Source organism: Sus scrofa, chromosome 9, assembly GCF_054392235.1.
Source record: "Sus scrofa isolate SSC_HxYL_T2T_F1_AM1 chromosome 9, Sscrofa_HxYL_maternal_Yorkshire_Landrace_v2.0, whole genome shotgun sequence".
Lineage (NCBI taxonomy): Eukaryota > Metazoa > Chordata > Mammalia > Artiodactyla > Suidae > Sus > Sus scrofa.
Genome location: NC_139391.1, coordinates 20,692,446 through 20,719,648, shown reverse-complemented (window position 1 = coordinate 20,719,648; position 27,203 = coordinate 20,692,446). Strand labels below are relative to the sequence as shown.

The 27,203-nt window shown below is 44.9% G+C and overlaps 1 protein-coding gene across 3 annotated transcripts in view; it reads left to right on the top strand.

Moving 5' to 3' along the window:
- Positions 1–27,203, top strand: part of FZD4 (frizzled class receptor 4) — a 92,329-nt gene that overhangs the window by 31,185 nt on the left and 33,941 nt on the right. The window contains exon 4 of one of the 3 annotated variants that reach the window (XR_014814848.1): positions 18,678–18,808. The exons of the other annotated variants lie outside the window; for them this stretch is intronic. The gene's annotated coding sequence lies outside the window, so the exon portion shown is untranslated. The remainder of the gene's footprint in view (positions 1–18,677; positions 18,809–27,203) is intronic. 3 annotated transcript variants of the gene reach the window in all.

Below are 27,203 nucleotides of genomic sequence, written 5' to 3'. Positions count from 1 at the left end.
GAAGATGCCCATTAAATGACGGATGACGGAATAAGTAAACGAAAAAGCTATGCGTTTGAAGGCAGTTTGTGTGGCAACTGTATTGTATACATGGGAAAACAAAGGCATAGAGCAATTTGGAATTTAGTTATTTCACAAATTACGAGGAGCCTTGGAGAACCATTAAATCTCACTCACCCCGCCCCGTGAGCTGTTCCCAACCCTCTAGAGCTGCAGGGCCAGTCCCACAAGACTTCTGGGGGTGAAACTCTCACTTTGACGTCAAGCCTCAAACGTCACCAGAGAAGCACAGGCATGTGCGTGTGTGTGTGTGTGTGTGTGTGTGTGTGTGTGTGTGTGTGTGTGTGTGTGTGTTGGGGTGGGGGGGGCGGGGGGGACCAGGGAGTGGGGGATGGGACAGCTCTGCAGGTGAAGACCTCAACCAAGTGGGCTAGAAAAACCGAAAACCAAAACCAGGGGTTCCACAAGGTGTCACTGTTGATCCTCAGTGAACCAAAACCTGATTTGGGCAGGGCCTTTAAAAACACCCCACAAACTTATTCTGCGGATGAAGAAACTGAGGCACGGAGAGGTAACGCGATTTCGCTAAGATCCTGTGGCTCGTTAGTGGCGGAGCCATGCTCGGAATCCCAGTCCCTTCACCTGGACCGACGTGGCCACCTTCCCTCAGCGCAGCGCGAGAGGAGGAGCAAGCCGGGCCTCCAGCCATTCATCCCAAGACGATAGCTCGAGATTGGAAACAGAATAGGGAAAAAACGGAGGTGGAAAACACGAACGGAAAAACACCCTCTCAGCACGCCCTTTCCCACGTGCCTTCTTCAGAGTGCTCCGCTTAGACGCCGGGGCCACAATGAGCGGGTGGCACGCAGGGCCTCCATCTGTGACACGGTTTGAATAGCTGAATAGAAAAGTATCAGGTAATGGATTTCATCCTTTTTATGGCTTCGACTTAAAAAGAGTCTGGTTCCCAAGGAAAACAAGAAGCCAAGTGGCTTCAGCAAAGAATTGACTGAAACCTAAGTAGGAACAAGATACAAACTTTTGCCAAGAAGAAGGGGGATACGTTTCTGGGCCCTCTGTGTGGGGAGTGGAGAGCTACAGGGCAGCAGAGCCTTTGTGAGCCATAACCTCCAGCCCCGGCTTTTGTCCTGGTGTCTGCGAAGAACAGGTTGCAGAGGAGTCCTGGGGGCGGGGCCTTGTCCTCACTCTCCGGGTGTCCTGGGAGATCTCTCCGTGCTCCTTGGTCTGCCTCCTGCTGGCCTTTCTGCCCCTCTTGTGGCTTCTACTGGAGTGTCCTTTTATTGTCTCCCAGGTAACTTAAAAAAAATTAGGGAGTTCCCGTTGTGGCGCAGTGGTTAACGAATCCGACTAGGAACCATGAGGTTGCGGGTTCGGTCCCTGCCCTTGCTCAGTGGGTTAAGGATCCAGCGTTGCCCTGAGCTGTGGTGTAGGTTGCAGACGCGGCTCGGATCCCGCGTTGCTGTGGCTCTGGCATAGGCCAGCGGCTACAGCTCCGATTGGACCCCTAGCCTGGGAACCTCCGTATGCCGCGGAAAGGGCCCAAAGAAATAGCAAAAAAAGACAAAAAAAAAAAAATTAAGGTAATAAAATTAATATGAGCTCATTACCAAAATTCAGACACCAAGTAGCAGAAACAAGAAAAAGATCTGTAATCCCTCCTTTTGGAAAACATCACTGGCCCCTAGCCTGGGAACTTCACATACCATAGATGCAGACCTAAAAAGACAGACAGAAGCAAGCAAGCAAGCAACCAAGCAACCAAGCAAGCATTGCTGTTAACCCATTGCAGCGAACATCAGGCATTTGGCCTGGGAAGCACCTGCCATGTGTCCGAGGCACTGGTTTAGAGCCAGGAAACAACACACACCCATCCCGGCTTTGCCAGACCTTCCATGATCGTTCAGGGGGGCAGACCATCCATTTTATTTTATTTTAGTCTTTTTAGGGTCGCACCCGTGGCATATAGAGGTTCCCAGGCTAGGGGTCCAACAGGAGCTACAGCTGCCAGGCTACGCCACAGCCACAGCAACGCCAGATCCAAGCCAATTCTGCGACACAGCTCATGACAATGTTGAATCCTTAACCCACTGAGCAAGGCCAGGGATTGAACCCAAATCCTCATAAATACTTAGTCGGGTTCATCACCGCTGAGCCACAATGGGAACTCCTGGGACAATCCATTTTAAAAAATAGTAAAATACATAGAGCGTCAGATTGTGGTAAGCTCTCTGACGACAAATGAGAGAAGGAGATGGGGATTTTACTGGTGGTGAGGTGGTGATTTAAAGTAGGACATTCAGAAAGTGACACTTGACCTAGGACCTGAAGCAGATGAGGGAGCTTCGGGGAAAGGCTTCTTCTTTCCCTTCCATTTCCTGCGCGTATACAATAGTGCAATTATAGCCTAAGCAATATTTAACTACGCCCTCGGTATTGAAAATGTTGAACCACACTGAAACATGTAGGTGACGAGAGAACATCCTCTCCTCACCTGTCACCGCCTTCTTCCTTCACTAAACCCGTTGACAATGGAGTGTGTCCTTCCTGAACTTGGGCTCTGCATTTGTATTCATTTCTGCGTGTCTCACTTATGCCCTTAGCTTCACTTTAAGTCCCACATAAATGAGATTATCCTTTGGGAAGGTGATGCCTTTTTACTTTCCAGTCTCTTCTAATTGTTTTCTCAACATCAGAAATAGAAGAGAGCTTCATATAAAAATGAAATAGGTACATCCAGTGTGGGTGGAAGTTTCACTTCCTTCCCTCGGCTATTAATCTTGTACTCACTTCATTATATTGTAATAATTTGTTTTTCTTCTGTCTCTTCTACTAGATAGTGAATTCTTTGTGGTCAGGGATTGTGTCTTCTCTACAGATTGCCAGTGCCTGGCCCAACGCCCAGCACGTGGTGGGTGTTCTAAAAATGAATGGGCAGTTAATGACACTTTCCTACATGACCAGAGAAGCCTTCCAACGATGGGTGGGATATGGGCTGAAACCATTGTTATGGTCTTTCCTAATGGCAGTCATTTATTCTCCCCTGAAAAATCTGGGTCACTGTTGGATATAGTGACGGACGTCAGGATGTCTGGAATCAGATCCTTCACATCAAATAGTCCAGTGTTGGCTGTGAGTGCTTCCTTTCACCCCTTGCTGAAGGACAGTGAACATTTAATGAGGGCACTCATGTCCTAAGCACTTTACAAAACACTTCTCATTCAAGGCACCAAAGAACTCAGGAAGGTAGAAGATGTGAGGAAAGGAAAAATCGAAGCGATTAAGGTGGATATTATGTGGGTCCATTCACATATCCCCATGTTGATTTATCCTAACTTTCCCCCGCGTTTATTTCAGATTGCTTTTTAAAAAAGTTTTATTGAAGTATTGTGGATTTACAGTGTTGTAATAATTGCTGCAGTACAACAAAGTGATTCAGCTTTTTTCCCCAGAAAATTTATACAATTTACAATTTACACTGTTGTGTATAAATATACCCTGGATGACCATGTTCACAAATTCAATTGCTAAACCTGGATGGAATTTTTTCTTTTCTTTCCTTTCCTTTTTTTTTTTTAGGACCGCATCTGCATCATGTGGAAGTTCCCAGGCTAGGGGTCACGTCAGAGATGCAGCTGTGAGCTGATGCCACAGCCACAGCAACACCAGATCTCAACTGTGTCTGCAAACTACACCACAGCTTATGGCAAGCTTATGGCAACGAGGGATCCTTAACCCACTGAGTGAGGCCAGGGATGGAACCTGCATCCTCATGGATATGAGCTGGGTTGGTAACCCACTGAGCCACAACAGGAACTCCCTGGATGGGACATTTAAAAAGCCACTTACATAACTTTGTCACTTAGCAGGTATTAACTGCTCCTAGGCACTAGGCTAGGCTCTTAGATACAGAAAGGAGTGAAACAGGTCCCAGCCCGGAAAGGGACTTCCTTTCCAGGGAAGAGAGGTGTGACAGATGCAAAAGCGTTTACCGTGGAGAAAGTGAGGCTCAGCGAGGGCTGCAGACTCTTCCGAGGAACAAAGCCAGGTTTCGAGCCCAGAGGCAGCTGACCTCTCAGTGTCCTGGGAGACTCTGCAGCGCATCCCTGCCCAGCTGGCGCAGGGTGGCCCCTGGGTGGAGGGCTCCTCTTTGAGGGGTGCCGGCCGCACAGGACAGCTGGTCTGACACAATCCAGCAGAATCCGTGAGAAACACTCACGGGTGTTTTTTCTCTCCCCACTAACCAACTTTTTGCTGCAAAGAATACAATTCTTTTCTGGTGACACACACTTCCTGTCAGGATGAGGCACACCCAGCCAGTCGAAACCACCCAAATAAACGCAGAAAAGTCCTTTTCTTTCCTCTAGGTACACATTTTTTGGGCTCCACTGGATTGTTGCCATTTTCCCAAGGGCTATGCCAGAGGTGGATTTGAGGAACAGCAAATTCGAACAATACCCTAAAAGGGGAACAACCACAGTGACATTAAATTATCCACTGTTTAGTATCTCCAATTAAATTCCCATATTCTATAAAAACCAGTCATTGTCACAGAAAACGACAAAAATCCGTGTGCTTTTTTGATAATAACGAAACCAAGGGTGTTCCCGTCATGGCTTAGGGGTTAACGAATCCAACTAGGAACCATGAGGTTGAGGGTTCGATCCCTGGCCTTGCTCAGTGGGTTAAGGATCCGGCGTTGCCGTGGGCTGTGGTGTAGGTTGCAGACGTGGCTCAGATCTGGCGTTGCTGCGGCTGTGGCCGTAGGCCGGCAGCTACAGCTCTGATTCGACCCCTAGCCTGGGAACCTCCATGTGCCACGGGAGCGGCCCTAGAAAAGGCAAAAAGACAAAACAATAAAACAGAACAAATCTATAATTTCTCTGTCCAAACAACCACTGTTAACACTGTGATGTGCATACTTCCTTTTTAAAAATAATATTTATGTGCATTTTATATCCTCCTCTTGTTTGCGTAACTTGATATGGTAAATATATCTCCGTTAGTCATGTTTTTAACACATAATTATAAAGGATATCCAACATTCTGCTATGCAGTTGCCCTGTGATTTAGCTGGTTAGTCTATTTTTGGGATTCAAATTGCCCCCCAATTTTTGGTTATCACATTATTACAGCTCTAAGCAGATTCTTGCCTTATTAAGAGACACCACTGGTTTCTTCTCTTACATTAGCTCATTGCCTCATCTTAAGCCTACAGGGTAGACGTTGCAGTGTTTTAGAAATGAAGAGACTGGGATTCAAAGAGGGTAAGGAACGTCTCAAGGTCAGAGCCGCATTTGGAACCCCTGTCCCTCTAACTCCTGAGCCAGCCCCACCCGTGTCACACCTGGGGTGTGCTTGGCTCTGTCCACACCATGCTGAGTTTTCTGTCTTCACAGAGCATCAGTGCCTATGACTGAAGAGTGTTCTTGTACACTCCTGTGGCCAAAATCTTGATCCTGATCTCACTCCTTTCATGTTCCCATGGATACCCTGGTCCCTTAGTAAGACTGAAGCCTTTGCAATGAAACACTCTCCATTTGAAAGTTCTCGGGCAGCTGGGCTGATGCGATTGATGGTTCCCAACTGCTGCGCCATATGTTTTTGCTTCTTGTTCTCAGCTGTTCTCAGATAGGCAGGCTGTGAGGTTAATCACGTCTCACATTGTAAAACTGAATCCTGATATACTCACTAAAGCCCTCATAGTTCTTTGTGCCCCATTCAGATTCCCAATGATATGTCCAAGATCTGAGGTGACCTCAACAACTCAGCACGTTTTAAACAGAATGCAAAACTTAGAAAAAAAAGTTCAACCCCTCTCCCCATTCCTAACCAGAAACTCTTGACATTTTAGTCCATACTCAAGTGGGTGAAAATGTTCCTGAAGAGTTGGAATTTCAGTCTGGAATTCCCAACACGAACTGTCCTGATTGCTGCTGCTGTGAACACACATCCTCTCATCTCGCATCCTCTTTGCCTGGGCATTCTACCCCGGGGAGAATCTTGACCCTGCCCTTTGTCTCATCTCTAGTCCATTCCCACCACTCCATGCTTTGTGAAACATGGACATCTGAGCCTCTGCTTCCGATAATGGCAGCATTGATCCTATAAGACCAACCCTCCCACAAATAACAACTATAAACTATAGAATAAAAAAATATAAAAACCAATCACCAGAAGGCAATTATAGAGGACCCAAAAGCAGACATGGGGGACAAGAGCCAGTGATTAGAAGAATGAAATGTCATGTGTCAGTTTGAGTTTTTTTTTTTTTTTTTTTTGTCTTTTGTCTTTGTTGTTGTTGTTGTTGTTGTTATTGTTGCTATTTCTTGGGCCGCTCCCGCGGCATATGGAGGTTCCCAGGCTAGGGGTCCAATCGGAGCTGTAGCCACCAGCCTACGCCAGAGCCACAGCAACGCGGGATCCGAGCCGCATCTGCAACCTACACCACAGCTCACAGCAACGCCGGATCGTTAACCCACTGAGCAAGGGCAGGGATCGAACCCGCAACCTCATGTTTCCTAGTCGGATTCGTTAACCACTGCACCACGACGGGAACTCCAGATTTTTTTTTTAATGGATTTTTGCTTGAGGGAAAACCCTAGGCAGTACTAAGCAGGGCAATGAACACTCAGATAGAGGTGTGCGGTCTTAGTAGTTAGAAGAACCAGAGGAGAATATTCAGGTAAATGCAGCACCTGAAAACCGGTGCAGGGGGAGGAATTCAAGAAAGGAGAAAGCAACTTTGAAAATCACCGTACATTGATCCACATTGTCCACTTTCAGATCTGGTTACTTCTAAAATAATTTACTATTGTTTTTCTTTTTTATATTTTGTTTATTTTTTTCTACTGTACAGCATTGTGACCCAGTTACACATACAAGTATACATTCTTTTTTCTGATATTATCAGGCTCCATCATAAATGACTAGACATAGTTCTCAGTACTACATAGCAGCATCTCATTGCTAATCCTATTTCTTATTGTAAAACTAATGCATAGGACATTTAGAAGCTCTTGGAAAGCAGAAGTAAAATAATTCCTTATTCAGCAATTATTCACTGAGCACCAATTATGTGCTGGGGATTATCTTTGGTACTGGGAACACAGCCTTTGAAAAAAGAATCCTTGCACTCACACAAAAGGAAAATAAACAAATGGATGTGTAATCTAATACTCAAGGTGGGAATGTTTTTAAAATTCACTGTTTCTTGACAAAATAGAACAAGAGAGAGAATATTGAATGCTAAAAGAGGCACTTACAAGGAAGACTTTTTTTGGTCTTTTTTGGGGGGTGGGAGGCAGCACCTGTGGCATATGGAAGTTCCCAGGCTAGGAGTCCAATCAGAGCTGTAGCCGCCAGTCTACACCACAGCCACACAATGTCAGATCTGAGCCACATCTGTGACCTAGACCACAGCTCACAGCAATGCCTGATCCTTAGCCCACTGAGTAGGGCTAGGGATCGAACCCACGTCCTTATGGATCCTAGTCGGGCTCCTTATCTCTGAGCCACAAAGGGAATTCCAAGACTTTTTTTTTTAATTGAAAAAAAATTTTAGTTCATGAATGACATTCAACTAGCAAAGTTTAAAGATATAAATATTTTTTTATTTAGACACTTTATTTATAGCTAAATGTGTTTTATTTTTTCCAGTAAAAAGCTAAAATATATCCTACGTAGGTTCAATCTATTGCTGGATCTCTCTATGGAGCCAAATAATTTTTGGCTCATTTTTTTTTTTAAAAGCCCTGAATTGACTCCATGTTTTGGTGTTGTTTAGATAGAGTGTTAGTTTACTTCTCTGTCAGTTGGAGGTGGCACAGGGTATTATTACAATCAGGGAAAAGCTGTCATGAAAATTGATCTTCCATCATCTATCATCTCCTTTTAGTCTAATGAGATACCGCCATTATCTGCTGATGAAATATTGTTTCAAAACCTTGCCCATCATGCAATTTCTGCAGATCTTTCAGGAGCAATCTGAGCTCAAGTGATATTAATTACTGTTCCCGCTCTCCATTTATCACTCAGTAATCATGTATTTTAATGATCTTCTCTATTTCCTGTGGGTTGTATAGAAGTTACCTGGAGATCAATTCAACACAGTCGAATCGTGGGGCGAGGATTTCATTGAATGTGCATTTCTTCTTTGAAGAAAGCCTGTCTTTTGCAAAGAATGTGTATGAGTGGCCCAGTGCATGGCACATGGTGGTTATAAAAGAAAATTATGCCTTTTAGCAGATCTTAACTAAATAAAATAAACTGTTTTATTTCTTTACATTTACCCTTTTTAAAAAATTGACCTATAGCTGACTTACAATATTGTGTTAGTTTCAGGTGTATAGCACAGTGATTCGGATACATGTATTTCAGAATCTTTTCCCTTATAGGTTATCACAAAATATTGAGGATAGTTCCCTGTGCTATACAGTAGGTCCTGTTTCTACATTCATGTTTTAAATAACTACTGTGTATTTGGTTTTGTCGGTGGCTAAAGAGGGCAAAGCATTCGAGATATACATCACATAAGAAAAAAGGGCATTCCTCAGCGTGCAGCGCCAGGATGGACTTTAGATGAAAGCAGGGTACCTGCCTGACACAGCTTCAGGGCACGGAGGGAGGCTACTGCAGACCTTTTCTGCAGGAAGGGCTCTGAATGTGCCCCCACCCCCAGGCTCCTTTCCCACCTGGCGAGGAGGAGGAGGGCCTTGGCTACCACTGCCTTCGCAGGTGCTCCCAGCCACAACACCCACTATCTGTGGCTGGGGTGGAGTCCCCTCCCCTCTCTGGACCTGCTTCTCCCTCCGAAGCTGGATGGGGTTGAACTAGATGAGAGCCAGATGGCTTCAGACTGATGGTTGGTGGCCCTTCTCTCCTGCTCCCGCCTATCCCCACAACCCCAAGGAGGTTCCCAAATATTGAATGTTGCCAGCCCGGGTTGGGGTCAGCAGAGGGTCATCAGGGTCCGTGGGAGAGAGAGAAATGCCCTCAGGAGAATTGGCCTGTCTTCTTCGTCTTGAAATAGTGGCCCCTATGGGCTACCAGCTGTGCTATTGAGCCTCAGGACATGGTGCACCGCAGGCCATAAAGAGGAAGATGCGGTACAGAAACACAAGGCCAGGCAGGCTGTGGCTGGCCTGGATTTAGCCTCAGAATCAGGAGACTTGGGCCTCAGAGCTGGTCCAGACACTGGAGGGTGCACATCCCTGGGGAATTCACTTAACTCTAATCTTGTCACCTCATCTGTAGAACAGGGACAACCCCTGTGCTGACAACTCAGGATTGTCTGAAGGCCAAGGTGAGGAAACTCAATCAGTAAACATCTTTTTCCCCCTGACAGAATGATAATATAAACCATGATGTGCAGACACATCCCTTGGAGAATCCCCTTAAAGTGCAAATTCTGATTCAGAAGATTCCCAGTCGGGCCCCCAATTCTGCATTTCTTGTAAGTTTCCAGGGTGAGGCTGGCTGATACTGAGGCTGCTGTTTGGGGGGGATGTAAACCATTCAAGTTTTTCAAAATGGAAAATCACAACAAACTATCTAAATTCCACCATCCCAAGGCTACCTTCACTTTGATATTTTTCCACTTAATATCACATCTTAACTATTTCCCATGTTTCTACAAATGATACAGACTGCCAAGTTTCTGTAATTATGATGGTTAAATATTGCACAGTAATCCATAGTGCTGAAATAGCTTCACTTGTCCAGCCACCTTCCCCTCATGCTGGGCATGAAGTTATCCCCACTGTTGGGCCTTGCATGGGGTTGGACCAGGGAGTCTTCTGGGAGTGGCTGTAGGGAAAACAGTGGGCTGCCGGGACAGCTGGAGGGCGTTGTCATTTCCTCCTGTTCTTCCCTAGGATGACTCTGTAGGAGTTCAAGACTATGAACATCTTCAGGAACTCTTGCTACTTTTGACATAGCTTTCTAAAGGCCCACAAAATGGTAGATGTGCACATACTTTGATTATTAATAATACACGTTCCCCTTGAGCACTCTTGGTAGGAATGCAAAATGGTGCACCATTATGGAAGTATGGAAGACAGTATGGAGTTTCCTCAAAAAAAAAATAGAGAAAGAAAGAAAATAGAGCTATCATATGATCCAGCAATTCCATTTCTGGGTATTTGCCCCAAAGAATTGGAATCATGATCTCCAAGAGATACTTGCACTCTTATGTTCCTTGCAGCATCATGCACAATAGCCCAGGTGTGGAAATGACCGAAATGTCCACTGATGGATGCATGGATAAAGTAAACATGGTATGTACCTGCAGTGGAATATTATTCAGCCACGAAAAGAAGGGAATCTTGCCATCTGCAACAACATGGATGAAACTTGAGGACATTTATACTAATAAGCCAGTCACAGAAGGACAGATACTGCATGATTCCATTTAGATGAAGTATCGAAAATAGTCAGGGTCGTAGAAGGAGAGAGTAGCATGGTGGTTGCCTGGGGTTGGAGGGAGGGGGAAATGGAGTGTTGCCGTTCAGCAGACAGAGAGTTGCAGTTGTGCAAGATGAATAGGTTCTAGGGATCTGCTGTACAGTATAGTGCCTGCAGCTAACAATACCGTATCGTACCCTTAAAACTGGCTAAGAAGGTAGATCTCATATTAAGTGTTCTTACCACAATAAAAAGAATACATTTCCTTATAGGAAAATTAAAAAAAAATGACAATTGCCCTAGTGCCACTGCTAACATTTTGATTCAGTTTTCTCAGTCATTAATTTTTTGATAAATATTTACACTTAGAATGTACCAAGTACCAGGCTATATACTGAGGTTGATGCAGGGAACCGTCTTTTTGTCTAGGCATATATACAAAATTATTCATCCACCCATTTATGTATATAACAAAATTTTATGTATACACATATATTATATATATACATATATAAAAATATGTGCTATATATGTATTACAAAATGCTTTTTTTTTTGTTTGTTCCCATGGCATGCAGATCCACACCACAGCAGTGACCCAAGCTGGATCATAACCACTCGGCCACTAGGGAACTCCACAATATGCTTTTATTTACAATATTTTATGTGAGTAGCAAAACAAAGTAAAAAGAACAATCCTAATTGAGCCAAGGGGATCGAAAACAGATTAATATGTGGGAACAAGTAGTTTACTATTTCTGGGATGCAAAGTGCAGGATGGGACTGCAGCAGATGAAGAATCAGTCAGGTAATGTGTTGGAGGTTATATGTCTTGGTGGAGCAGGACTAGCATCCAGGTTTTCTGACTTTCGGTCCCATGTGTTTATAGCACTAACTCCTTCCACCCATGCCTGTGGCAGGTAATGCTAATCGATCACAGAACTCCAGCTGACCCAAATGCACCTCTACAATTCTCCACCTTCCTGGTACTCAGGTAGCCACGACCTCAAACAGAGCTGGTACATGCTTTGAGATCTATGAGCTACTCCCAATCTGCATCATTCCAGCCAGGTATGTTTTCCTCTTAAGCTTTAAGAAAAGGTCTTCAGAAGCAAAACCCACCAATTCAGGCAGCCTCATTCCAGCACATTCTAGACTGTTTACTCATACACCAAGTGGTTTATATGCTTTATCTCTCTTACTCCTCCCTTCAAGGGCATGAGGGAGATGGAATAAATAAGTCACTTACCCAGAGGTCTGGAAGTTAGCACTTTGGTTGTTCTAAAAATACTTTATAAGGTTACGCATGAAAAATTACAGAAATTGGGGAACCACTTAGTACAGCAGTGGTGCCTTTGGCTGGCATGTAAATGCCTGGTAGGCGTGTCTGAGGAGCTCAGTCCACAGAACGTAGATGGTACGAATCCCGCATGACAGGTGGTTGCAGTTACCTTGTAAAAGGAGGCTGGGATGATTCTTGTTTGTTTATATTTTGGTGGATAGCACCTCTTTTACATTTTCTTTTCTTTTTTAGGGCTGCACCTGCAGCTCATGGAAGTTCCCAGGCTTGGAATTGAGTCGGAGCTGCAGCTGCCAGCCCATGCCACAGCTACAGCAACTCCAGATCCAACCCACATCTGCCATCTACACCATGGCTTGCTGCCATGCCAGATCCTTAACCCACTGAGTGAGGCAGTGAGGCCAGGGATCAAACCTGCCTCCTTATGGACACTATGGTGGGTTCTTAACTTGCTGAGGTGCAACGGGAACTCCGACATCTTTTATGTGTTTTAGCTGTGATTGTGCAAATTGACATTAAACACTCATCCCCTAAATCATAGAAAACCAGATAAGAACAGGGAGGGGGTGGGGAGAGAAAGAATGAGGGAGAGAAGGAGAGGGAGAAGGAGGAGGGAAGAAGAAAAAGAAGAAGAGGAGGGAGAAGAAGAAGGAGAGGAGGAGGAAGAGGAAATAGAAAAGATTCTGGAGCTGGATCAAATGGTAGCAGGAAAATCTGTTTTGAAGATGTGATATCTAAACCTTGGAAATATCACTCCCCCAGGCAGGTGAGCTCCCAGAGACCCCCGTGAGCAACCTCCCTTTCTCCGTGTGTTTTCTTCTGTATCTTAGCAATAAGGAAACTGAGGCTTGAGACAGTTACATAGCTGACTCACTCTACTCAGAGGTAGACCCAGAATTTCTATACTGGTCTCCCAAAATCCACAGAATCCAAACTGTGAACAACTATTACATACCTCTTTTATCTTTGGAGAAAAGCCAGCTTGGGCCTGAAAACATAATGCACTTGAGAGAAAGTATGGAGTTAGTTAAGATCAGAAAAAATAAGGAGCAATCTGTGCCTCGATGTTATTTTGTGTGGGGTTTTCTTTATTGTCTTTCTAGAAAAACATAGGTAGTGGTATCACGTGCGCTAATCCTTTTCTCCTTAGTCATTCGTATCTGGAGGTGGGTTCGTAGCCGCGCCTAATGATGCCAGGCCAGTTTCCTGCCGTCTGGTGGCAGGTAAGCAACTTACTGAATTTCTTTAAAACTTCGCAGAAGGCTTGGGCTGAGGGAAGGTAGGTGGAGCTGAAGTGGCCAAAGCTTGAAGACTTACCCAAGCCAGCCAAAGATGGGAATGAGATAGCCTGAGTTACAGTTGTTAGAGTGGAAAATTGAGTACAAATTCTTGGTGCCAAGGGAGAGAAAACTCCAGCTGCGAGGTATTTTCAAAGGTCAGGAGACAGGCTGAGTTGGAATAGAGCAGGAGAAGTTGGGGGTGCAGAAAGTGGGGATCTGGAGGGAGTTCAGATCGTGGCTCAGTGCTAACAAACCTGACTAGGATCCATGAGGACACAGGGTTGGATCCCAGGCCTCACTCAGTGGGTTAAGGATCCGGCATTGCTGTGAGCTGTGGTGTAGGTCACAGACACGGCTCAGATCCTGCATTGCTATGGCTGTGACACAGGCTGGCATCTGCAGCTCTGATTTCACCCCTAGCCTGGGAACTTCCATATGCTACAGGTGTGGCCCTTAAAAAAAAAAAAAGAGAAAAGAAAGTGGGGGGAGAGGGCGGCAGTGGGTCTGGGTATGGTGGAGTATGTCTTCACCAGGTCTGAGCACAGGTGGGTCAGGTTAAAGCATCCTCTTAAATGACTGCTTGGAGGGGCAACTCATCTCAGTGAAAGCAAACTCCACAAATTGTGTAGACACTCTCGTCCATGTGTATACACATTCAGTAGACCTTCACTCATGATCTACTCTGGGCTCAGCACTGTGCTGGGCTCCAGGTAAACAACAACGAGCAATATCTAGTTTCTGGGTGAGAAGGAGCCGCCAGTCCTGTTTCAGTAGAGGGGGACAGACATGCATCATGAGTTTCTCTCTTTATCTGCTTTTCCCTGGAAGTGCCCTGGTTTTCATAAATGACCATGGCTTGACATGCTATGCCTTTCTAATAATATTTTATAATCAGTGGAAAACCAAAGGAATGCCTGGAAGTTGCCTTTCGTTATGGGAACAGCTGGGCTGCTCGGGTTAACACCGGCAAACATTGCACCGCGTGAGCCAGGGGCTGCCGGGCCCAGGTTGCGCTGGAGGAGCAGCTGCTGCTCTTTCAAGTATCAGCTTCACATTTTGGCATTTACACGAGTGACTGTGTGACAAGGTGTCTGAGCGACGGGTTCTCCAGGCAACTTCTGGTTAAGGGCTTCCTGGTTTTGGAAAAATGGGCTTTATTTTTCTCAAAGTTCTTTGTAACTTTTCAGACCAGGGACCGCTCTTGATTGCAGCACCTTGGCTGGGAGGAGAAGTCTGCCAACCCACCAGTTTGCCTTTCATTCAACTTGGGGACAGGCACTTTCACTAATTTGATATTCTGTTGTGAGCTGATTTGGGTCGGAAACCACCTTTTCTGCACCAGCTGTAGGAACAGATAGTCTGGTGGTTCTTGTCAAGGCAGCCATTCACTGATTCTCCAAAGGTTTGTTATGCACCAGGCGGAGCCAGGAGCTGTGTTATCTTCTTGGTAAACGACATATGTAAAATAGATATAGTCAATGCCTCCATCTGTCTGGGGTGCAGTGACAGACATGAGGCAAATAACTCCATGGATTTTAATCAGTGCCAATAAGGAAGAAACTGGGCCGTTGTGAGTGGTAATAGGGTCAGACCTAATTTTTCTTTTTTTTTTTTTTTGTCGTACTCATCGTGGCACATGGAGGTTCCTGGGCCAGGGATTGAATCTGCAACCACAGCAGTGACAACACCAGATCCATAATTGCTAGGTCACCAGGGAACTCCAGGGCAGACCTAATTCGGATTGGGAGGCAGGGTCGGCATCTTTAAGAGACAATAGAAGTTCCTTGGTGGCCTAGCAAGTTAAGGATCTGGTGTTGTCATTGCAGCAGCCTGGTAGCTGCTGTGGCTTGAATTCCATTCCTGGCCTGGGAACTTGCACGTGCTGGGGGTGTGGCCAAAAAGGGGAAAAAAGAAAGAGACATAATGATGAGATTTGAAGGAGAAGGTGCCAGCAAAAGAGTCTGGGGGAGAGATTTCAGGCAGAGGGAACAGCGTGTGTGCAGACCATAAGCTGGAAAGAAGAGGGTCCCGCCCACCAACGGGTCAGCAGGCAAATGTGGTTATGGCATTGTCACAACGGCAGTGACATATAGCTACTGTGTCTAGGCGGCTCAGGGCCAGACCCTGAGGGACCTCATGGCATCTGGTAAAGAGTGTGAGTTTCATTCTGGTGACACGGGAAGTCGTAGAAGGGTCTGAGTGAGCAGAGAAGTAGGGTAGTCTGTTTACATTGAAAAATATCTGTGAATTCCCTGTGTGTGGAAGGGATTGATTACACAGCTAAGACCATGGCACAGCCTGAGTCACTGTGTGCCTGGCTTACCTGCATGGTGCCCTGGGCCACCTGCTTTTCCAAGCCTGGGCTAAGCTGCGCCCATTCTGGCACACACAGATCAACTTCTCCACCTGCCACCCCCCTACTGCGGGTCCTGCCTGGGAGGCAGAATGTGGCTTCCAGACCCTGAAACAAGGTACAAAGTGTCAGCGATGGCAGCAGAGAAAGGCTCCAAGGGGAAACAATACATCAAGGTTTAAAGCGCTCCCCAATTTAAGAACGAGATTCCAGTCTTAAGTTGATTTTCAGTGAAAGGAATATGTTTGGCTATAAGTATCTCAGGAAACATGTCCTAAGGGCCCAGTGATTTAGAAACATCTCTATTTTCAAAGTGGTGTTTCGTCGGCCCCTTCCCTTTTCTAACTCAATTTCCTACTTTTCACCCTCACAGACCATGCATTCTTCGGTTATCTGATTTGCCTTTGTAATTTTTTGTTAAAGACAAGTAAAAACATCTTGAAAAACCCGGTCTTTTTTAGTGTCACTTGTCAGTAGTTTCCCCTCCTGATTTACTTCATGGCTGAGGCCTCCCTTGGGGTCATGTTTTTCTCTTGACTTGATCGTCCTCTCCCAGCCCCTCATCCATGGGGGCTGGGCTTGGGGCAGGGACCAGCAGGGCCAGGTTGTTGAAGTAAGTGGGAGGTGAAGGGTGAAAAACAAATGCTTCCCAATTTTGCAGGTAAACACGGTTAACAGCTCAGCTGGGCCTCACAGGTGTACTTTGTTTGCCGGGTATGCCTGGAAGGGGAGCGATGCCCCAGAACACGTGTGGCATAGTGGCCAGGACACCCAAGTTGGATTTATTCCTTCCTAGTTAATAACTTTGGGCCACAGAGAAATTAATGGATGTGTGCCTGTTTCCACTAGACAGTGTGTAGAGATGTTCCCTGACACTCAGAGAGGTGGGCATTGTTTTCTCCATTTAGTGGTAAGGAAATGACGTTCAGAGAAGTTAAGTAACACACCCAAAGACGCACAGCAGGTAAGCTTCAAATTTTCAATCTGTTAAAGGAGGATTGTAATATAACATTGGCTGATAAAGCACAGGGGAGCCATTTCTACACTGAGAAACTTACAAGAAGACACATGGCCTTTTGTGGCCTAGGAGAGCCTCAGTGAACACATTCAAGAGTCTCTAGCTAGAATGGGTCTGGATCTCCCCATTCCTAGGAAGTCATCCTGGTAAACGCACAATGTGTGATTTCTTCCGAGACAGCTGCCTCTGTCTCAGTCACCCCACTTCCCACCTGCTCTGCATCCTCCCACCCCCACCCCAGACCTACTCTAAGGAGCCCCTTGCCCTCCCCACAAGCAGTCCCCTCTGCTTGGAAAGTCTCTGCCTGGCTCAGCTCCCTCTGCTGAGAAACACGGATTCCTTTTGCTGAGCTCAGCCCAAAATGTCAGGTCCTCAATGGGACGCATTTATCTCCCACACGAGACTTAGGCCCCGGGACAGGGACCCTGAGGGGTGACAGCAGAGGGTTATAGATCTGGATGGTGCGCAGTTCCACTTGCCCTTTCCCCAGATAATGTGGCAAAGGGGCCCATAGCTACGGTCAGGATGGAATTTCCAAAGGGACCCTTTCCTTCTGACTACGTCCAATGGCAAGGGGAGCCTGTGGGATGCTATGCACCAATAAAATCTCTCTCTGTCTCTCTATATGTCTACATATAGATGTATAGATATACATAGATAGTAATATTTGGTACCTTATGTCAAATTGGACTTAATGAGTCAGGGCGGCTTCCTCAAATCTTTTTTATATTATACATCATGAAGAAAATAAAAGAACCATTCCGCCGCTCCACCTGGTGTAGTGTGGGGGCCGCCTTCATCATCGTCTTTTTTAACATCCAGGGAAACAGAGGTGAAAGCCCTTCTCCTCCTCCTCCTTGCACTATTGACATTCTAAACATTGGCCTAAATTGTAACCATTAGGTTCCCATTGAAAGGAAAGTTCTGCCCTGGGGTTTAAATTCCTAACTTGCTGTGTAAAATGAGCCCCAATTAAGGTCTTCGAATAAGAAAAACAGAGATTCGGTGTTAAAACATCTTCAGGTAATCTGTGGGGAGCTTTAGGTATAATTTTATAGCCCTTACCACAGTCTGATATAAAATAGTGTTGGTTGGGCTCCTTTACGAAGGCGAGAACTCTTTGAGGACAAGGAATTTATCTCATTCACGTTGAGCCCATAAGAGACTCTCAATAAAGTCTGGTTGAACAGGAAGGAAAGAGACATGCTGAGAGCAAAAGAGTAAGGTAAATCCGTTCTGGTCTTTTTCCACTTTGATGATGATCGTGATAACGGCAGTGACCCTGCTGCTGGCGATGCTGGTGGCAATGATGATAGCAGGAATTATCATTGACTGAGTTGTTTACTCTGTGCCAAGCCCTATTTTATTTTATTTTTTTTCTTTTTAGGGCCTAATTTGCTGCATCTGGAAGTTCCTAGGCTAGGGGTCGAATCGGAGCTATCGCTGCCAGCCTGTGCCACAGCCACAGCCACGCCAGATCCGAGTCATGTCTGTGAACTAGACCCCAGCTCATGGCAAGGCCAGATCCTTAACCCACTGAGCGAGGCCAGGGATCGAACCTTCATCCTCATGGATACCAGTCAGGCCTGTTACTGCTGAGCCCAAACGGGAACTTCCATGTGCCAAGCCCTTTTAATTCACATAGTCCTGTGAGGTACTTATTTTCCCCATTAACTAGTTGAAGGCCCAGGGTTATTATCTAAAGTGACCAAGGTCACCTGCCTTAGAGGTGACATTTCCAAGATTTCCATTTGGGTCTCTTGGCTGTGCTATCTTTCCAAATGAGTGCACATTTCTTGCCTTTACATGCAAACAACCGGGTCAAGTATTGGAAAACATTTCATACGTCCTTATTTCAGTTAGTTTGCAAAGCAACACCACAGGGGCTTGAACAGGGTAAATAGCGGGCTGAAGTTAAAGACACACACACATGTAGAGGATGTAGAGGATAATGTTTGCTAACCTTGAAGGGTGGAAGAGAATTAAAAGTTTTCAGTATAACAATTTAAGGCAGAAAAGTGTTAGCATGTTACAAGGAAGTTTCCTTCCTCTGAGCCTTTGGGTTTTTGCCAAGGCTGCAGGGCAGACGCTGCATTAGTAGAAGACGAATTTGATCCAATAAGACATCTTCTCAATCCCTGGGTAAGATTAGTCTGAGTAGGAATCACTTGGTAACAATTTAGAATGGAGTGTGTTAGAAAAACATAGCTTTGTCTGGGTTGAGCCTAGAAATGGGTGACAGATGTTGATGAGCGACTGAACAGATGTTTGGGGGAGAATTACAAAAAGGGTTTCTATCACGCAGGATCTAAACCTTAACCTTCCTGGCTGATGCTGAAAGGAGAGCTTGTTTATGAAACATGTTCTTGCAAAACTGTTTGGCGGATTGTGACAAAGATGAATGACCGGATACTACACTTTAAATTTGAAAATAAGGTAAATGGGAGTCCTTGTGTGTGTGTGTGTGTGTGTGTGTGTGTGTGTTTTCTTCGACAAGGGTCAATGCCTTATTAAAGACTAGGAGGGCTAAGTCATTTCACTCTGCCTTCTCCATTCTTCTACCCCCAACTGGAGGGAATGAGCAGTATTTGATACTATACTTAAGGCTCAACAAAATTATTAAAATACCATCACTTATATCCATTCTGAAATATTTGCCCTATATTTGGAAAAAAGATAGATTTTTCTGTACAAATGTAATTGGTAGTTTACCTGGGGTCTCTGAGACTTGAAGTTTTAGAGAGTCTAAAAAGAGCACTCATCCAAAGTAAATAAGAAACAAAGGTAGATTTTAAAAGCTGCAGATCTATTACCATAAAACAATCACCACGGCCCCACCTTACCCACTGCACAGAAAGATAAATTGTTAGTTATGTCACACAAATTACTGTGATACTTACCCATAATTTGCCTGAAATGGTTGATGGACTAAGCAGAGGCACTTACTAATGCATCTTTGCATATAGCCCATCATTGACATAAATATGACTTATCTTCTGCTAACTGTACCTGTGTCTATGTAATAATACCATAAATACAGTTTAAAAAGGTGATGCAGCCAAAAATCCAAATACTCTCAGTTTAGTGTTAATAAGTGCCATCTAAGTAATGACAGATACTGTCATACAATAATCTTGTTTGTCACAATAACCACGCAAGCTGGATTTGTTATCCCCAGTTAATGGATGTAGAAAAGAAAGTTGAGGCCCAGATAAGTGACTTGCCCAAGGTTATATATGCTAGCAAGTGGCAGGACCAGAATTTGTACCGTTGTCTGTTGTATTCAAAATACTTTCCAATGTACTAGACTGTCCTTGGGTAGAACAGACATTTAACCCTTTAATCAAATCTTGTGTGTTACTATATATCAAAATGGAGTCTGATGTCATGATTTTCAAACTCAGGATCTGAAGTCTCACTTTTTTTAAAAAAAAAACTTTCTTTTTTCTTTTTTTGGCCACCCCACGGTGTGAGGAGTTCCCAGGCCAGGGATCAGATTCGAGCCACAGCTGTGATTTCCACCGCAGTTGGGGCAATGCCAGATTCTTTAACTCCCTGTGCTGGGCAGGGATAGAACCTGTTCCCTAGCACTGCAGAGATGCCACCAATCCCATTTCGCCACAGCTGGAACTCCTAAAGTCTCACTTTATTGAAAAAGGACATATCAATTCTAGTGCCTTAATAACTACCCAACAAATTATAACCGTACAGAAACATGCATCATGATAAGCAAGAAATATCACTCATTCCTTCTGCATATTAGCAACGTGTCACTCCTGAGTAACTGGCGCTCCCCTCGCTGAGGTCTGGGGCCAGTCATTGTCTGTATTTCTCCTGAGTGCAAAATGGAAAGAGTACTGTTCAAAGAGCCCTTTTGACTCTCTGTGCTGTTGAAAGGAGAAGGGAAATATTAGACTCTTTCTTTTGTTTCATACTAAAGAGAGACCAATAAGGAGGAAGGTGATAAGTGAGAGAGATGTCAGCTTTGGGTGAGCCAGTGTACTAGAAGCTGTGAGGCTTAGGAAGATAAATGAGGTACTTAGAGGCTACAGGAGAGATGAAACATGTGCACAAATGGTCGGGGATGAGGGAAAAAGGCTTACATCAAGGGATACGGGAATTGAGGGGAAAATGAGATTTTTAACCCTGGTGATTAGGAAAGGCTACATGGATGGCATTCGTACTATGAGCTTTCAAGTTCAAGAAGATTAGTAAAGGTTAGCTATTCCTTCAGCCTGACTTTCCCTTCCTTTTGTTGCCAGACTTCTGAAACGAGTAACTCATACAGTCTGTTTTCTTTACATAACTACTAGTCCTTCAACCCAAGATCTTGGCTTAGGTCTTTTGTTAAAACTACTACTTGTGGAGTTCCCATCGTGGTTCAGTGGATAATGAAGGATGACTAGGACCCATGAGGATGCAGGTTCATTCCTTGGCCTCGCTCAGTGGACTAAGGATCCAGCATTGCTGTCAGCTGTGGTGTATGTCATAGATGAGGCTCAGATTCCGAGTTGTTGTGGCTGTGGCTGTAGCTCCAATTCAACCCCTAGCCTGGGACTCTCCATATGCCTCCATATAGCACACTGCCATACTTTTTAGGTGTGGCCCAAAAAAGCGGGGGAAAAAAAAAAAAAGACTACTACTTGTCCTCAAGTAACTGCTTTTATCGGTGCTCTTTAGGAAAGGAGCCCTCAATTCTTAGTGAGGCATTTGGCCGCACAGAATAAAACCTGCATTGACCAGCCTCCCTTGCAGCAAGGGATGGGCATATGACTAAGATCTGGCCAATAGAATATGATTGGAAGTGACATGTGCAATTTCTAGGTTATACCCTTAAAGGGAAGGGGTATAATTTTCCTCATTCCCCACTTGCTGTTGATGGGAGTGTGGTTGTGGCCTCTGCAAGCCATCTTAGTCTGTGCAGATGAAAGTGTCACCCCAGGGATGGAGGAGGAATAGGAATTGATTTCAATTAGAAGAAGCTGGTTCCCTGGCACTGGAAGCTGCAACAGTAGTTCTAGAATACTTACTCTCACATTGTTATATAAGAGGGTATTAGGAAAATTGTAAAAGATTTTGAGAAATAAAAAGATTCATGGGTGACCTGAGGCACTTTCACAGCCAGGTTATCATGACCATTCATTGTCTTTTAACTGTTTTACAACTTTGTAAGTTGGACATAACTGACAGCCATGCAAATGAGTATTTCTTTTCAGCAAATTCTGTGCAGTGGAGGTACAATGGGTTCCGCTCCTTCTTGTCTCCCCCCTCCCACTCCTGCCCCCTGGAAAAGGCCAGTTTTACATCTGTTTGTAAATTCGTTCCTGCATTCCTCATGATGCTTTGAATTCTCTGTTGAACTGTTAGTAACGCCTTTCTGGTTCTTTTGTTAGTTAATGAGCTAAAATCTTCGATGTGTATTCATTTTATACATGTGTGGAGGTTGAAATATTACCTTTTATTTAAAAAAGTTATTCTTTAACAAGAGGGATAAACTATTTTGTTTGGTCAACGGGTTCTTTGTTATAATGATCAAAATCTCTATCCCAGCTGATACCTGCTACCATCCTACTTTATTTTCTTGCAAGTCAGCATCGATCTTTTTTCCTCTTTTCGTTTGTGTTTATTTAATGAAGATCCAGTATTGACTCTCTCTCTCTCTCTCTCTCTCTTTTTTTTTTGGCTGCCCCGAGGGCATACGGGGTTCCAAGCCAGGGATAAGATCCCAGATGCTCTGGCGACCTAAGTGGCAGTTGCGGCAACACCGAATCCTGAACCCACTATGCCAGGCCAGGGATTGAACCTGTGTCCCAGCTCTTCCACTGATCCTCATCCACCACAGCAGGAACTCCCCAGTATTGACTCTTAATCACTAAATCAAATATCTTTTCTCATTCAGCATTCATCTTCAATAAGAGAAAGTAGAACAGTGTTTTTTTCCAGCTGTGGATAACAACCCATCAGGGGGTCATGGAATCAAATTTTCTGTTGATCAATCAGCATCAACAGAAAATATCAAAATGTATCACACATGGTATGGATATTTTGCAAAGTTTTGGATTCAGATACATAGACGTACATGTATGGGGAGTTCCTGTTGCGGCTCAGAGGGCTACAAACGCGACTAGTATCCATGAGGATGCGGGTTCGATCCCTGGCCTCACTGAGTGGATTAAGGATCTGGCGTTGCCATGAGCTGTGGTGTAGGTCAAAGACGCATCTTGGATCCCACATTGCTGTGGCTGTGACATAGGCCAGCTGCTTCAGCTCTGAATCAACCCCTAGCCTGGGAAATTCCATACGCCGCGGTGCAGCTCTAAAGAGAAAAAAAAAGTTCATGTATGATTTTCCTTCTGCTGTATCAAATTCCCACAAATGAGGTAGCTTAACACAACAGAAATTTATTCTCTCACAGTTCTGGAGGCTAGAAGTCTGAAGCCAAAGTGTTAGAGCCACACTCTCTCAGAAAGTTCTAAGGGAGAATCCTTCCCAGATTCTTCCAGCTTCTGGAGGCTCCTGACAGTCTTTAGCTTGTAGTAGCATAACTTCAATCTCTGCTTCCATCTTCACATCGTCTCTTCTGTGTTTCCTTTTCTATCTTTTGTAAGGACATATTGCTGGATTTAGGGCTCAACCATCACCCAGTATGATCTTGTCTTGATCCTTACCTAAATTACATCTGCAGAGACCCTATATCCAAATAAACATAGGACACTATTCAACTATATATATATATATATGAGCAAATATTCTCAATCACTTTATAAAATGCTTTTCTTTTCACTGGAAGGAGTTTAAAAAGTTTAAAGGACAGAACTAGAACACCCCCACTACCTCTTCCACTCTGATTCCAGAGAAGCATTTAACATTGTTGGCCAGCCCTTCCCATGTTCAACAATAATATAAATAATTAGCATAAAATTTTTCTAGGTAATTTTATTTATTTATTTTATAGCTGTGCCCACAGCATGCGAAAGTTCCCAGGCCAGGGATCAAACCCTCACCAAAGTAGTGGCTCAAGCCACTGCAGTGACCATGCCAGATCTTTAACCCCCTGTGCCCTAAGAGAACGCCTCTCTAGGTAATTTTACATGCGATAAATCATTTCAATCTCATAACACCTCAGGAGGTGGGTTTTAATAACATCACTGTTTTTAAAATTATGCAGCCAGAAAGTGAAGGAGTCAGGATTCACCTCTGAACCTGTTCTTTTCCAAACTCACATCTCCCTTGGCTTCCATTTTATTGGGTTGATCTCAGTGTATCGATTTGGCTCCATTTTCTGGCTTCTATTTTCTTTTCCCATCTCCTAATATTGTTGCTCCATCAATTTCTGGCTATGGCCTTCTCCCACCCAATCTCACTGGCTTCCTGGCTTTCTATGTACAGGGATAGAGAAGGCTTAATGTTATCCACAGGCAGAATGGAAGAAGCCAGGAGGGAGCAAAGCTTGAAGAGAGATGAAAGAGAGGGAATGATTGGTGAAAAGTGACTCCAGAAAGATGACCAAATGCCAGGAGAAGGAATTCTAGGAGATGTCTTCCTCTGAGACATTTGGTCATCTTTTTTTTCTTTTTTTGTCTTTCTACCTTTTTCTAGGGCCGCTCCCGCGGCATATGGAGGTTCCCAGGCTAGGGGTCCAATCAGAGCTGTAGCCACCGGCCTACACCACAGCCACAGCAATGTGGGATCTGAGCCAAGTCTGTGACCTACACCATAGCTCACGGCAACACCGGATCCTGAACCCACTGAGCAAGGGCAGGGATCGAACCCGCCACCTCATGGTTTCTAGTCAGATTCGTTAACCACTGAGCCATGACGGGAACTCCCCATTTGGTCATTTTAACAGGGTAGGATGTGACGGAAGCAGAAGCAGGGGCTCCTGTCCCTTTAGCTGGAATAAGTTCTCCAGTTTCTGGCCATGAGCCTGGTGGTGAAAGGCAAGGACCTGCCACTTGGATGAGGTGCCCCATCTTACAGATCAGGGCAAGCGCAGCTCCCCACCCCGGGAAAACGTAGTGCAGGATGTTGGGTGAAGTCATTTAAGAAAGAAATGTGGGAAAGCACAAGAAGCAAATGCAGAAACACCGCACACCCAGAAGCCTTCCTCTCTGTCACCTCATGAGCCGAGGTGAGGACTCCAGGAGACCTAGAGGACAGGTCAGGAGTCCAGGACGGGTGTACTCTTTCGCCTGGAGGTGCGGTCCCCAGCCTCAGGAGCCCGAGCAAATCGAGGAAATCGCTGTCTTCCCCAGATGATTAACGGGCTGCCCTGTGGCCCGTGGGGAAGACTCCAGCTTCCACAGCCTGTTTCCTCAAATTGGGACCTTTTCAATAAGAATGCATTGTTGAGGGGGCAATAAAACCATCAGAATGTGGCTCTGGCTTTTTTCCATCTTATTAGGCTTGAGGTAATTATCCAGGTAATTCAGGGAAAATAAACTGCATTGCCTGAATTACTCAGATAATTACCTCAATATTCCAATTCATTGTGGCGGTGGAGGGCCAGCTATAAGGGCCTGGAATAGACTGGTAACTGAAAACAGTCCTGGTAATTTAGGAGCCTAGGGCAGAGCAGTGAAAGGGGTTGAGCTCAAATAATTAGAAAACCTGGGGTTAGACCCCGCCGTGCGGTAGCGACCTGCTTATTCCTGGTTGGCCACTTTACCTTACCGAGCCCAAGGCCATTTTGAGGATGGTAAACTATAAATTGCTAGCCGGTACACGTTAAGTAATTATTATTAATAACATTTTTTGCTGGTGGTGTTTTCAACAACCCCACCCTTTTGTTCTGGCATAAAACTGGATAAAAAATTTTTTTTTGCTTGATGCAAAAGTCAGATGCCAGGGCAATGCTTTTCAACATAAACTGCCCGTGGGATTCATCTGGGCGAGCTTTTAAAAAAGATTTCACATTCAGAATAGATAAGCAATGAGGTCTTACTATACAGCACAGCTCTTGGGTTAGACCAGGATGGAAGATAATATGAGAAAAAGAATGTGTATATAAATAAGTCTGGGTCACTCTGCTGTACAGAAGAAATTGGTACCATGTTATAAATCAAAATAAATAAATATAAAATATTTAAAAATAAAAATAAAATTGATAAAATAAAAACTGATAAAAATAAAATTAAAAAAAAAAAGATTTCCAGGCCCCACCCCAGACCAATTAATCTGAATCTCCCCCCACCCCACCCCTTTTTTTTTTTTTTTTTTTTTACCGTGCCAGCAGCATGCAGAGGTTCCCAGGCTGGGGATGGAACCCATGCCACAGCAGTGACAACACCAAATCTTTAAACTGCTGAGCCACCAGGGAACTCCTGGGGTGGGGCCCTTGACGTTAATTTTTTTTTTTTAGGGCAGCACCCACAGCACATGGAGGTTCCCAGGCTAGGGGCTGAATCGGAGCTATAGCTGCCGGCCTATACGCCACAGCAGTGTCAGATCCGAGCCGCATCTGCAAACTACACCACAGCTCATGGCAATGCCGGATCCTTAACTGTCTGAGCAAGGCCAGGAATCAAACCTGCATCCTCATGGATGCTAGTCAGATTCGTTTCTGCTGAGCCACGATGGGAACTCCATCATTAATATTTTTTAAAACCTCTCTAGATGATTCTAGAAGTAGAACCATTGCATGTCAGAGGGTGACTCAAAGAGGGGAGGGAGATTTCTGTCACTGGAGGGTCATTTGCAGGGTCTAATTCTAATGTGTCTCACGGATAAACCTCAGAGTGACAGGCTGTTCAGCCTATTCCCCAGAGCCGCAGGTGGAAAGGGCTCAAACTGCCCTGATCCTGTTTGTCCAGGACAGGGTTCTGGTGTCAGCAGCAAGGGAGGAGCTGGCTGTGCCTGTGTGCCAACATCCACCACTTCTGCACCAAAGCCTGAGGGGCCGGTGGTGCCCACTCTCCACGCCAAGTTTGTTTGAGTAACTGAAGGACTTCTCAAAGGCCACTTAACCACAGCTAGTTATCAATAGACATGGGCTGAAAGTATAATTTCCACTTCCTTTTCATCCCTTAAAATTTCCTTCCCAAGGGTTAGGACCAGGCATAAGCCCAGTCCTAATGAGTTAGCAGGTCTTTCTAAGGTACAACAGTGCATCACATCAATATTCATTACAAATAATGAGACCATCATTGCTAAAAGACATTACCTCATTCTGGCGGCACATGTTCCGCAAGTGCACACCTGCCATCTGTTAGGCGGTACGGGAACTAGAAAACTCTTCCTTCTGAAGCAGTACAGTTGGATCCTCTGGCTTCAAAGCATCTGGATGGTAACTGAGCTGTCAGCATGAAGTTACCTTCTGGATTTGGTTTCAAATGACCTGGTGTCAGAGACTGAGGATAGAATTCCTATGGTCTAGACACAAACGCCGCTACCAGGGCTTACAGGTGGGGCTCTCCTTTACGTCTTAGGGGGCACACGGCTCAAGTGATGGAGCAGTCTCTCAGAAACAGCCACCCATCTCTCCAAATGCAGCAGAACATCTGTTTCCTCCCCGTAGCTCCACTGAATCTAGGCTGCCTTCCCCTTCACATGTTGCTTCTGTGGGGTTTTATGACATGTGAATTCAATTTCTTTTTGCTGCACGACAAGCTTTTCAAAGGGTGAGGTACTTGGATTTACAGTGACTCCCCCAGTTGTTGAAATATGGAAAACAACCCAGTGCCCGTGATGGATTACCAGACAACACCGTGACAATTCCTTGTGAAGGGCTCTCCGCGCCCTGTAGAAAAGCAAGTAATAGCACACGTCTTCTCCCTTTAGAAAATAGTCTAGTCTTTCAAAATTCTCCTTGACTGCAGAGAGCCCTGTTACC